Source organism: Carettochelys insculpta, chromosome 21 (assembly GCF_033958435.1).
Source record: "Carettochelys insculpta isolate YL-2023 chromosome 21, ASM3395843v1, whole genome shotgun sequence".
Taxonomy (NCBI): domain Eukaryota; kingdom Metazoa; phylum Chordata; order Testudines; family Carettochelyidae; genus Carettochelys; species Carettochelys insculpta.
Window position 1 is genome coordinate 16,736,491 of NC_134157.1, and position 14,327 is coordinate 16,750,817.

The 14,327-nt window shown below is 47.1% G+C and overlaps 1 protein-coding gene across 2 annotated transcripts in view; it reads right to left on the bottom strand.

Moving 5' to 3' along the window:
- VAV2 (vav guanine nucleotide exchange factor 2) overlaps nucleotides 1-14,327 on the bottom strand; it is a 382,680-nt gene that overhangs the window by 124,223 nt on the left and 244,130 nt on the right. The gene's annotated exons all lie outside the window — the stretch shown is intronic.

Genomic DNA, 14,327 nt, shown 5'->3' on the forward strand with positions numbered 1-14,327 from the left:
CACATATGAAACCCCCGCCTCTGCCACAGGCACTCTCACTGGCAGCGTTCCCTGGAAGCTGAGCACTCGGGCAGCCATCCGGAGAGATTCGGGTGCTGCCCAGATGATAAGCAGAGCGGCCAAAGCCACCCACAGCTCGCAGTATGTTTCTATTGGTAGTGCACAGCCACACATGCCTGAGTGTGCAGAACAAAATTTATTCCACCCCAGATGGAAAAAATTAGAGGGGGTCATTGCTCATCGGTGATAGTAGCAGGTTACTTAGGCCAGTTCTACACTAAAGAGCAATGTTGAGCTCGGGTACACAACTCCAGCTACATGACTAGCATAGATGGAGTGGACGCACCTTATATCAAGTTACTGTGGTGCCTCCACTAAAGGGAGTCAATTGGGAAACTCTCCTGTGGACTCCACTTATGCTTCCAGTTATGGCAGAGTACCAGATTTGGCAAGAGAGCAATCAGCAATTGATTTAGAGGGTCTTTACTAGACTCACTAAATCAAGCTCTGGGGGGACTGATCCCCACAGAGTGGGGTTGCTGGTAAGTGTAGACAAAGCCTTAGTACAGATGCTCAAGTGACATTGAAGCTGCAGCCTGGGCTATTGCTGGCAACAGATTTCTTCACAGCAGGAGAGGCAGTTATTTTAAAAGTAGTGCTCAGACTGAAGGGTGCAAAATCTTGCTGGTCAGGCTTTGAGCTTCCTGACCAAGGTGGGTTGCAGGAGAGTCACATTTAAGCTAAATCCCAAACATTTGGGGAGTCCAAGTCCAAGGCAGCATCCTAGTAGGCCATAGTCACTACAGATGGTGCCAAATGCAAGGAACGGTATAGTTCTGCAAGAGAAACAGGAGGCATCTTGAGAGGCCTATGCCAGGGTTTCACATGGCCTTGTGTGCTACAGGCGCTAGCTTCCTGCTTACTGATACTTGACAGTGGTTGGGAACAGGGCAGATGTGAGAGCAGCTGGAAGCAGGAACTGTGGATCCACTGCTCCTCAGTTCCTGTTGCTCACTGTGTGGAGGCATAACAGCAAAGGGGGCCTGGGAGATGCGGGGGGGATTCCATCTCCTTTAGCCATGCCTGAATCATAACCAGTTACTCATGGAACAGGAGAAGGATGCTGCACTGTATAATCACAGCCATACAGATTCAAGCCTGGCTAGAAGACATCCATTTAATCCTACTGCCAGACCTCTATTGTCAGATCCCTTCTGCGAGAGAGGTTTAATCACAACGCGCTGTGCCATGACATAACTGGATCTTAAGGTGAATGGACAAAACATTGTTGCACCCACGGTTATATGTTCTCACCAAATCTTGTGCAAAGTGGGCCCAGTCAGGTGTCTATGGAGAGCTGATGATGTGCAGATTCTGTTCACGCTGCTCATACATGTGTCATTTCTGGATGTGAAGTTGCCAGTATTTTCTGTGTACCTGTATTTCAAAGGTTTGTTTCCGAGATATCAGCAGGAGGTTTGGCTAACCTATGGTGAAAGGGTAGCTAGTCAGGTGAATCAAATTACTTGATGGACAATGGGCCACAAGCGGTGCCAATCCACATCAGAAGAACTTTGCTGTGGATGTTCAGACCAGCACGTAAGCCATGGCTGTGATGGAGACAGATGACAGACAGGTGACTTGCTCATATGACAAACCCCGTTTTAGGAGGTCCTTTCAAACAACAACAACAACAACAGAACTCCCTCCACGTGGCCCAGGGTATACAGAGGGCCCTGGGGGATCCTCCATCTTAGTCTTCATTCCAGCTCATCGCTTCTGGAACATATTTGCTCTGAATTGAGTCCAAAAGAACTGGTGATCCCACCCTAACAAAAAGATTTATTCCAGAGACGTATAAAATGGCAGGTTAAGCCATCTCTGCCATAAGCCTGCATCAAGAACTTTGTAACTGGTGAATGAAATTTGATTCCTTTAACAATTTTACTCTCAGTCTTTTCTTTCTTTCTTTCATTACTAAATCTTTAGAGTTTAGATCAAAAAGGATTGGCCCAGCGTGCTCTTTGGGGTAAGATCTGAGGTATAAATTAACCTGGGAATGTGGCTGAACCTTTGGGATCAGAAGAACCTGTTTGGATTTGGTGAGACTGATTTTCATAACCTCTCCTCTGTACTGGTTGTGGCACAGGAGAAGTTGGAGTCTGTAAGGGCAATGGCACCAACAGTCACCACAGGTCTCTGGGCAAGCTGGGAGGGGGGCCCAGCTTTGTGCTCAAGAAGGGGCGAGGCCAACAGCGATAGGGGCGGGACCTAAGGCATTCAGCCCTCAGCCCCAGTGTTCCCCCACTCCTGCTCCCACACAGCTGCACACAGACAGGGCAGCACTACCGTGGCATTTCACAGGAGTCCAGGGGCAACTGCTCCCTTCTCCCCCATTGGCAGGCCTGTGTAGATGGATTGCTTGTGTGACTTCTGGCTGGCCAGTACGGCATCTCTTTACAAATGCATAAATATATAAGTTACACAAAAATAAATACCCAGGCTCTCTCTTTAGTATAATAGTCTTTTGCAAAGGCAGCTTTGTCCCTAACTAGTAGGAGGAGGAGAAGTGCCCTTTACGACTGGCTTGGTGTGCCTCACAGTGGAGGAACCCCACTCTTGGGCTGTAAGTAGCCCTATTGTTAAGCAATTCACCCTGATCTGACCTTCTCAGCAGTGCCCCAGAAATCTCGCAATATTACACCTCCTTTGTCACACAACTCCTGCGAGAGCAGTTTTCATCCCAACGTGCTGCACTGGGCTAAGAGAAAAGAGAAAGAGCATGGGATTGAAAGGCTGAACGCCTCGCGCCTTTACGAACACGGTGACACATTGCTAAGCAGCGCAAGTGACAAGAACAAGTCAAGGACTGAAGAGAAATGCTGCAATTCTTCATGGCACGGGGTCTGTGGCGTACACAGTTACATGCCACAAGCCACAGCAGCTGTAAAAAGAGACAAGTAACACACTGCTTAAGACTTGCTCCTGAACTGATATAAACCTGATCCCAGCTAGCTGTCATTAGCATATGAATGGCTCAATAGGTTTTCATACCTCATTCTTTTGTTCTTGATCTTCCTGCTGCAGAAGTCCTGGCTGGAACATGTCAGCATGAGCATAACTGCAGCATGGTTAAAATCAAGGAAGAAGAAGTGCATGGATTTTTGACTTTTCATCATCATCATCAATAACCGTGGGCTCAGCGCCCGTTGGTGTCTGATGCCTCTTTCACTATTTCCTTCCATCTTTCCCTATCCAGTGCAGACTGGCTTAGTTTCTGCAGACTAGTGCCGCACCAATCTACTACATCATCTATCCATTCTCTGTGGGATCTGCCTCTCCTATTCGAACCGTCCATTATGCCGGATGCTGAGCTCCTGCCTTGTGTGACGATGAAAATGGGCTCGCGTGCCACTCTTGGCACCTGTGCCGGTGGTTGCTGACCTCGGTCTATCACATTATCTAAAAACTTGCTGGCTGTTAAGGCTGTAGAACAGACTCCTCATTCTCTCTATAAGTGACAGAGAGGAGCCGTCTTAGCCTGTATTCTAACAAAACAAACAAGCAGTCATATCGCACTTTAATGACTAGCAAGTGGTCTCAGTTCCACTATGTGAGGTAAGCACACACACCCATTCACTTTCCCTCCAATAAAGCAGAGTCTGTGAACTCTCATGACTTTGCCAGGAGGCTGAGCGCCCTCACTGGGCAAGCTGGTCTTACCAAAATAAGCTTCTACACCAATTGCCAACAGTGACATTTTAAAATAGAAAATTATTTTATTTGCTGCAGTGTCGTTGCAGAGTCACTTCAGGGGTTTCAGTTCACGTATAAGGGATTTGCTTTCAAGAATGGCACTTTGAACCTGTCAGCTCCTTTACACTTTCAAATAGTTGCACTGAGCACACACATGAAAAATGGAGACGGCAGCGTGAGTCGTTATTTCTAAGCCTCCTGCTACGCTGGCAGAAGTGCGTGTGCAAGGAAACATTCATTTCCAACAGATAAAAGGCCATGCTTTCCAATTCCACAGAGCAGCCCATATTCAGCCGGTGGAACTCACTGCCACAAGATATTATTGAAGCCACGTGCCTAGCATTATTAAAAAATGACTTTGGATGATTTATATGGGTGCTGAAAATTTTCAGAATTAGTATAGTGAGGCTTTTTAAAAAACCCAAGATAGTAAAAATGAAATCCTGGCCCTAATGAAGTCATTAGCCTTCACTGGGGTGAGGATTTCAGACAAAGATGTGTGGAAGGAATAGAAAACATCATGTTTTGGAGTGCAAATCCATAAGTGGGATTAGCAGGAATCAATCCGCATGTGCAAGATAGCCTACAGCTGCCTCCTGTAGTATTTTTTGCATGTTCTTTGGAAGTATCTTCTGCTGGTTGTTGTTGAAGACAATATACTGGAACTACACAGACCATTGGTTATGTCTGCTATGGAAACTCCTATGCTCTATGTAAAATAAAGAAATAAATCTGCTGTTCAGGCAGTTTATCAAGGGCAGGGTGCTAATTCCTAACAGGAAAATTTCAACATTTCTACCAAGTGTGCTGCTTGGGGAGTCTATTTCCAAGTGAACATACTCTGAGCTCTAAACAAATGCGAACTAAATATCTAAATGCCCATTTTTCCTTTGTGTATTTTGCTGGGTTCACAACCAGTGCGTTGTTTTTCTGATCACAGAATCTCTTTTAAAACAAAAGCATTCCAAAGTTTTGGACTGTTTCTTTTTGCCTCAATGTGCCAATCACATAACACCCACTCACAGAGGAGAGATTAATTCTTTGACCATTTCCACGAGGAAGCCCCCTGAGGATCACCAAAGAATGCTTTGGTCCTAGACATCCAATAAGCCGTAGTATTTGGTTATGAATTGCTTTCAATAACCTCTAATGACGGCACATGCCTACCACATATGCTGAAATTCTCCTCTTACAATGTCCCTGTCTTTTATCACAATTCAATGGCTCTCTCATTTAATCCAGGGGTGAGCAACAAGCTGCCCATGGATTAGATGCGGTTCACCACAGTTAGCGCCTGCTGGTCCACTGGACACCTGATTTACCTGAGCACCTCCAGGCACGGCTGCTCAGAACTCCCAGTAGCTGCAGTTCACTATTCCCAGTCCCAGTCCACACCACTTCCTGCAGCTCCCATTGGCTGGAAATGTTGACCTGCAGCCAACGGGAGCTGCAAGTGGCCGCACCTGCCGATGTGCTAGCAAATCAACTATCTGGTGACCCACTAGGGGTTAACCCTGGCAAACTGCATCTGACCCACAGGTCACTTAGGCTATGTCTACACAGCAAAGTTATTTCAGAACAATGGCCGCTATGTGAAAATAACTTTGTGAGCATGTACACAACACGACTGCTTTTTTGAAATAGTTTCAAAATAGCAGATGGCTTATTTTGAATTTGGTAAATCTTATGCCATGAGCAATAGCCACGGTCTGGCCAAAGACTCTATTCCAGAATAGCTCTCTTGTGTCTGGACGCTCTATTTCAAATTCGATGCATATTTATAAAGGGTATATATAGTTATTTCAGAATCAGCTATTCTGGACTAGCTCTTCTGGAATACCTTATTCCGAAAAAATAACTGCCATTTCGACATAACTGTAGTGTAGACATAGCTTTATTGCCCGCCCCCAATTTAACCTCCCTGGTTATAAACCAAAAACATGGCTACAGCATGAGACCACACAGCCTCAAAAGGTACCCACTAGTGTCTGGTGTCCTCATTGTGTGAGAGGAGCACACTGGCTGCTTGAAAGATGTTTTCACAATCTAGACGCAATTAAACAGCAGTCACATGCAGGTGGCTAGGAACAAGCCCAGCTGCCGGCTCCTGAGCTGATGCGTTCATTTCTGAGAGACGGACAGGGATCGCACACGACACCAGAACGTTTCCTGCAAGCGCTGTTCACAACCAGGCAAGCACGTGCCACGTCACCGTCAAGAATTCATCTATGCCAGCGCTTGCCCTCAGAGGATGCTAATCATATTGCATCACAAGTATGATCAATTACAGCACAAAGTGAGCAAGCCAGGGTGTCCACCCTGGATGATCCTAAAGGGTATTTGGCAACCTGGTGCCATACAGAATAGCTCTAATTGCCGTGCTCCCCATGCGTGGGTATGCAAGGTGGATTGCAGCACTTCAACGACAGAGAAACAAAACCACCACAGACTTCAGGACAGACTTCTGCACCCACTGAAATCAGATGGAGATCTGCCATGGACTTCAATGAAGGGACCCCAGTAGGCAAGCACCCTTCTGAAAGCCCAGGGCTTGTGTGAACTGCCTTTGGGAGTCTTACCCAGCTGCAAGTGGACGGAAGAAGGAGGGTCATTTGGTAGAGTCCCAGGACTGGACTCAGGTGAATTCTCAGCTCTGCATTGGACATCCTGGGACAAATCACAGTCTCTCTGGCCTGATTCAGCAAGATACTTAATTCCACACCTAACTCAGTACTTTAGAGCTAATGAGACTACCCTCAAGCCTAAAGGTAGGAAACCGCTTGTTGACTTGGAGTATCCCCATCCGGAAGTTGGGACAATGATACTTCTTCAGTTAGACTGTAAGGTCTTAGGGGCAGGGACTGTTTTCCCCTTTGTATTTGTACAGCACCTAGCACAGTAGAGACATGACTTCAAGTTGGGGCTATCTATTCTTCAATGCAGCTGAACAATCATGCCTCATTTGCTATCAATTGTAGGCAAAAACACCCAGAAAAACCACTGCCGTATGTCTCTCTGGGCTTTAATTTACAGCTAGGAAATTGGCCTGAAATCTGTTAATCTCCCTTGCCAAGGGAAATGTGGATTGAGATTCTAGACCAAATGTGATTCTTATTAACAGTGATTGCAGTACGCATTAGAGTAGCGGTTCTTAAACTGGGGGTCAGGACGCTGTTCCAGGGGGATCACTGGGGCTGACTGAGCTTGTTGGGGGCCCATGACTGAAGCCTGAGCCCCACCACTAGGGTTGCCAATTTTGCTTGGATGTATTTCTGGAGATTTTAACCACATGACTTAATATTTAATAAAAGATTAATCTTTAATTCCTGAAGACTCCAGGCCAAATTCTCGAGAGTTGGCAACCCTACCCCGGCCCATGGCCGAAACAGAACCCTCAGGCTCAATTCTGGGTGATGGGACTAAGGTTATAGCCCCCATGCCTTGGGCTAAAGCTCTTGGAATTGCCCCCCGCCCAGCTCCCTACACACTCCCTGTATGTCGGGGCTCAGGATATGTTCCCTGTAAGATGTGCACTTTTGCGACCGCTCAGGAGAGATTAAAATGCAGTCCAGCTGAGTAGTAGAGTACTGTCAAGGTGTGGGGTGGGGAGCAGGGAGGTGTCACCAAACTCTGGACCCCATCTACAGTGAGCTGTGACTCTCTTTCAGCAGGTAAAACAGAAGGCTTATTAGTCAACAAGGACACAGAGTAGAACAGACTTGTCAGCGCAGAAACCAGAAACCGTCAGTACAATCCACGTTGGGGAGAAAGGGCCCAGAAGGGGTCCCCAAGCTGTGGCCCTGGTCCCCCTTCCCCCCAACCTCAAGTCAGCCAGGACACTCCCACTCAACTATCCTGTTCCAATTCAAACCAGCCAGGCCCCTTCTCCCTCCTTTGCCCTGTTTCCTGTGGAAGAAAGGTGTTGCCTAAGTTACAAATGGCACAGAGACCCATTGTGTACAAGGGAGAGGTCATCACATCGAAACCCCCCTAACCAACTGCATGTTGATACCGTGCCTGGGGAAACTGAGGCACCCACATGATGTTACTACAGGAAAGCAGGAAACACATGAAACCTAACCAGGGGAATAAAATCCTTACACACCCTACTTCTTCACAAGTGCCCACATCTAGGCTTGTGTTACTACTGGTGGTACACATTTGCACAGTCCTTGGTGTGCATAACATTTATTCTGCACATGGAGAGAAAAATCAGGACATGGATGGAAAAGATTAGAACATTGAGCTCAGGTAGGGTCAGATTTCATTCCCCCCTTCCTGGAGGCCAGTGGTAATTTTTGTTGTCAGAAGAGGGTCACTGTGCAATGAATTTGGAGAGCCTCTGTATTGCAACATTAATTGCAGGTCACATCTGGGCTCCCTAACTAGCACCATTCGCAATCCTTTGGTGAACCTTCTCAATTATTTTCTTAGGTGGCAGTTATAAGCACCTGCGTACATCATGCAGCATGGAGCATCAAGGAAAGAATTTTTCGCTCTTTGAGTCTAATTGGTTTGGTTATATTGCGCAGCTCACTGGATTATTTGTAATCGTGGTAGCTGTGTGAATTACATAAAATTTCTCCGTAACAGTCTCAGTATCGTAAAGTGCTGGTTTTAGAAAGCATCTCTATGAGAGCAATTCAGTCCCACACTGAGAGCAGGGGATTTTTGCCATGTACATGCTGTTTAAAGTTCCATTTAAAAAAAAAAAAAGTATACACTCCATTAAACCAGCTACTGGAAACTGACATTCACACAGGACCTGCGAACGGCTGGGTTCCCCCAAAGGGCTCTCAGACTCATCCATTTGAGGTGACTGGCCTAGTGACAGCTGCCCTCTTAAAAAGGAAAGGATATGTAATTATAGCAATGGGAGGGCAAAGCATAGATGAAATTTGGTATCGATTAAGATTTCCAGATTCCCTCCTCTTGCTGCCTATAAGACTGCAGTCCATTCCTTCAGTGGCAGCTCTTCCTCTGATGGGTCATTATTTCCCCACCTGCTTCAAGACTCAGGTCAGGCATGAGATTAACAAAGCATCTGGGGAAAAGTACAACAGTCAGCTGACAGACCTGAGATTCACTGAGGAGCAGGTGCACTGGTACTGTGAGAGCAGCGTCAGAGATTTCAAGGAAGGGCACCAAGGACTTCCCAACAGCTACTGATTTTAAAATGAGGCACAAAGATACTGTGTCGTGAAACAGCGAGGAAGGAGTTAAATGGAGATTCTCTCTCTCCGGGGATAAAAAATTACACCAAAACCACCTTCTCCTCTGTACTGCCAACCGCGTGTCCATTTCACACTGTGAAAAAGCACGACACTTGGCTATTACAGTAAGCTGTGCTATAAACAAAAAATAGTACATTTCTGTAATGCCTCGCCCACTGGCTCCCAGCCTTTTCAGTCACACAGCACACTTCAATGGGAGAAACAATTCCACGGCACACCCCCTTTTTCAGCTGAATCGGTTAATCATAAACGCCACATTTTCTTACATTTACTAGGGTTACAGTCTTGCTAAAGAGGTTTGCAACACAGCAGTGCATCCAGCAAGCTGAACAAGGATCAAATGCATTAATGTTTTAAATCCACCACAGAATACACCGTTTTACACAGCGAGCAGAGACACATCTTCAAAATCTGCTCATCACCAGGCTAGGGATGCTGCGTAAATGAGTAACCACTGAAAGCAGCTCCCCTCCTGCCAGCCCGCTGGAGCCAGGACACAGCATTTAAACCACATCCCAGCCACAACAGGCTCCCACTCTCCCCCTTTCCAGGGGGCTGGGGGGACGGCTCCCCACCAGCTCGTTCAGGCCAGGAGGCAGCATTTCAGTTGCCTCCTGGCGTGAATGGGGTCGGCCATTCACCTCACAGTGTCGCTGCAAAGAAGTTGACAAACGCCAGCCCAGCTGGGACTCGGGCAGCTTTGTTCCTTTGAGCATCAGTGGGCCGGCAATTCCCCTCCGGGCTCCGCAAAGAGCCACAGCGAGGGAAAATTGACATTTCACAGCACACTTGGACAGTTCTCATGGTGCACCAGGGTGCCATAGGAACCTGGTTGAAAGCCACTGGCCTGGATCCCCTCTAAGTGACCTCAGAACCCAGTTGTGCCAGGTGCTGCATTTGTATGACACTTGGGCTATGTCTACACTAGCCAAAAACTTCGAAATGGCCATGCAAATGCAAATGGCCATTTCGAAGTTTACTAATGAAGTGCCGAAATACATATTCAGCGCCTCATTAGCATGCGGGCGGCCGCAGCACTTCGAAATTGATGCAGCTCACCGCCGCACGGCTCGTCCAGATGGGGCTCCTTTTCGAAAGGAACCCGGCTACTTCAAAGTCCCCTTATTCCCATCTGCTCATAGGAATAAGGGGACTTCGAGGCTACGTCTACACGTGCAGCCAACATCGAAATAGCTTATTTCGATGTTTCGACATCGAAATAGTCTATTTCGATGAATAACGTCTACACGTCCTCCAGGGCCAGCAACGTCGATGTTCAACTTCGACGTTGCTCAGCCCAACATCGAAATAGGCGCAGCGAGGGAACGTCTACACGTCAAAGTAGTACACATCGAAATAGGGATGCCAGGCACAGCTGCAGACAGGGTCACAGGGCGGACTCAACAGCAAGCCGCTCCCTTAAAGGGCCCCTCCCAGACACAGTTGCACTAAACAACACAAGATACACAGAGCTGACAACTGGTTGCAGACCCTGTGCCTGCAGCATAGATCCCCAGCTGCCGCAGAAGCAGCCAAAAGCCCTGGGCTAAGGGCTGCTGCCCACGGTGACCATAGAGCCCCGCAGGGGCTGGAGAGAGAGCATCTCTCAACCCCGCAGCTGATGGCCGCCATGGAGGACCCAGCAATTTCGACGTTGCGGGACGCGGATCGTCTACACGGTCCCTACTTCGACGTTGAACGTCGAAGTAGGGCGCTATTCCTATCTCCTCATGAGGTTAGCGACTTCGACGTCTCGCCGCCTAACGTCGAAGTTAACTTCGAAATAGCGCCTGACGCGTGTAGACGCGACGGGCGCTATTTCGAAGTTGGTGCCGCTACTTCGAAGTAGCGTGCACGTGTAGACGCAGCTCGAAGTTGCTGGGGTCCTTTCGAAAAGGAGCCCTGTCTGGACGAGCCGTGCGGCGGAGAGCCACGTCAATTTCGAAGTGCCGCAGCTGCCCATATGCTAATGAGGTACTGAATATGTATCTCAGGGCTTCATTAGTAAACTTCAAAATGGCCATTTGCATGGCCATTTCGAAGTTTTTGGCTAGTGTAGGCACAGCCTTGCTGAAGAGCTTACACTCAGCGAGACAAAACAAAGGAAGTAGTATCATCCCCTTTGGGCAGATGGCAATTTGAGACACAGAGAAATTAATGGACTCGACTGTCTCTGAGAAACCAGGAGCAGCGCCAGGAATTGAACGCAGTTCTGTCCAGTGCCTTAACTACATCATCTTCCTTTTCCTTTTAAGGGCTTGAATTAGAGATACAGGCAGAAAATGTCTCTTTTCTTAGGGTAACAGCTCAGCATGCATGGAACACTACTCAGAAAGTCAAGGGATGCCACCCCTGTGGTACATAATGGATTGAAACAGGCCTGCCTATGGGGAGGTGGAGAAAGCAAAGGGGGAAGGTATCCTGAGGCCTGGTGATTCAAAAGGGCTGGGGGCTCCCAGCTGCAGCCCTCCTTCCCGCCCACGAGGGCTTTTAAATTGCTACTCGTGCTGTACTGCAGCCAGCTACAAGCGCTTGCTGGGGGAAGGAGGTGGCAGTGTGCTCAGAGCAGTGCTAAGGGCTGGCTGACCCCGCCCTGCCCCTTCTCTTCTTGTCCTCACAGAGGAGCAGAGAGGCCTGGGCTGCTTGCAGCTTTTGAGCCCCTAACCACAAATAAGATGCAATTGGAATTTTTTTTTTAAACAAATGCTTTTCTAGCCTTTCTTGTGTGCAAATGCTCTAATCATCGAGGGGTGCACATAAAAGCAAATTGCAAAACTGATCAAATGCCAAAAAAACAAACAAGTGTCTAGATTTGAACCCCCCTTTGTTCTTGAGGACACGGCCAAATGGCCCCCCTGCCCCTCCTGTTTTGCCTGAGATCCTTCCAGGAGTGTGGCGCTAACCCCTCCCCCACCTTGCCCACAGCCCATAGGCTCCCCTTGGATTGACACTAGAAAGGCTTTTCTTCTGTCCTGCAACAACCCACAGTACAGGCAGTGGTGGTGGGCCCTGTGGGGAGGGAGAAGTATTTAATTAGTGGAGCGCTGAAGGTGGGAGAGATAACTTACGTTGAGCAAACAACCTTATGCAACAGGTAAACCCATTTTTATCTCACGCAGCCAGAAGATAAGTCAATACAACCCGCACAAACAGCTACAGCACCCCACACAAATTCTAAAATCTGCTTCTGAAACAGTAGCACAGCATGAGGGGTAAACATTCTGTGCAGCCATGCTGTCATGCATTAAAACCAAATTTAGCAGTGTATGCAAACAACGTGTTTCATTAGCCATAGGTGTTTGCTGCTTGCAGCTTGTTCTTTGGAAGAAATGCTTGCTCACTGCTGCATAGCTATTCTGGTAACCAGTGAATTACTCGGTGAAACGGGGCTTCTCTGGTGTGGTTCATGTATCTAGAAAGTCTTCAGTGGGTGGAAAGATTCCTTCTGTTACTGAGTAACAGGTGAGTTTTATTTTGTTTTTCTGTTCTTCATAGGAGATTGCACCGTCATGGAACACGAAAATCCGTATTTTAAAAAGTTCTCCCAGCCTATTATTTTTCTTAAATATAGAACCATAGAATACTAGAGAAGGGACCTCAGGAGGCTATTGAGCCCACTCCCCTTCACCCACAGCAGGACCAAGCATCATCAGACCATTCTTGACAGGTGTCTGTCTAACCTGCTCTTAAATGGACTTCAGTGGAAGCATGTGACCCAGGCCTTGCAGAATGTTATTTAGGGACAGTAGGCTTAGTAGAGTGACCAGCTTCCTCTTCCTAGAAAGTTATAACCTGCTTTTGAAACCTGGGTAAGTGATGAGAAAAGTGTGAGCGAACTGCAAAATGGTGCACACAATGTACCAGCCAGGACCTAACTTTCTCAGTTTATCTTTTGCAACGTCCGTGTATTCTGTACCATCTACCCGAGGGAGGGAAGAGTCTTGCAGATTTACAGAGAGAGGGGACATACCCAGGACTGTAGAAAGCTCAGTACTAGGAAACATCTCCCTCCCATCTGTCTCCCACACAATCAGGCATTGTGCCCATTTCACACAACACATAAATTACCTATATTCTTTGCTCTGCTATTGTCTCACCAGCTAATAAAAAGGCATTGTAAGCAACCCAATCATTTAAAAACTTTTTGCAAAGAATTACTTAAAGGTGACAAGAGGATGATGGATTTGCACCATTGATTTCTTTTTAAAACACCTTCCCTATTGTTCAATCAAGTAAGAAAAGGTCTTAACTATTGTGAAAAATAGCCCATCAGCCAAAATTGTTCCCCTCCATTAATATCTATTCATGCCTTCGCAAACCGTAAAACTGGCAGTTTCTCTGTATTAAACACTCTGGGAATCCTCAGGATGGAAACTGAAATGCAGCTTCATTTTTGTTAAGTCTTTTAATTTAAATTGAGGTGAAGACGTGGGTCTATCCCACAAAAGTTCACTACCTAATAAATTATTTTGATAGTCTTTAAGTTGCTACTGGATTGCTTTTTTGTTTAATTTGGGGTGGGGTGTCTGAAGGGGGAGTCAGGGTAGTATCAGTTATGTGCCGAAGGCCCAAATTAATCTCTCCTCTGGGAAATTTGCCAACAATCAGCTATTACAGGAAGACAAGGCCCCATAGATTGCAGCTCCGCCTGTTCCTTTAGCTCAAGGCAGCAAAGACTCGTAATTTCGTCTAATAGAGTCACCCTAGGTTGCATCCCCCTTTACCAGCAAGGGCAGCCAGTCAGAGCAGAATGTCCGATGATAAGCTCATGATGATAAGCTCATGAAGGCCAACCGCAGCCATGGAGTCACCAACTTTAGAAAATAAGGAGTCCGAAGAAGACGGACATTTGTGAACATTCGTTCTGGTTTGGTGGATGTCCCCCTCCCCAGGCCCCCCATCAGAGGCCCCAGTTCACAGCTGCATGTTCTACGAGAAATCATCAACCAGAATACAACATGCGAAGAGAGAAGGATGGATGAAGTTAAGAGATATCCCACATCCCCTACAGAAGCTTCTCCAAGAGTCTATGAAGCAGACAGCACTCTTTAGTACAAGTTATGATCTGAGAAATCCTTCCATTTGCTGATCTTACATAAGTCAGAAGAAATTCTGTACCTCCCAGGTACATCTGTAAAACATCCCCAGTTTGATCCAAGGAGGAGTCTTTACAGCTTCGCCAGCAGTAGTCAGCAGCAGGGCAGTTCCATCAGCACCATGTACTGATGACAAAGGCTGCCTGTTTAACGTCCAACATTCACACTTCCAATTTATTATCTTTATGGATTCCAATGTGATGAAACAACAGGCAAGTCCGCTGGGGTGTGGAGGGGAAGC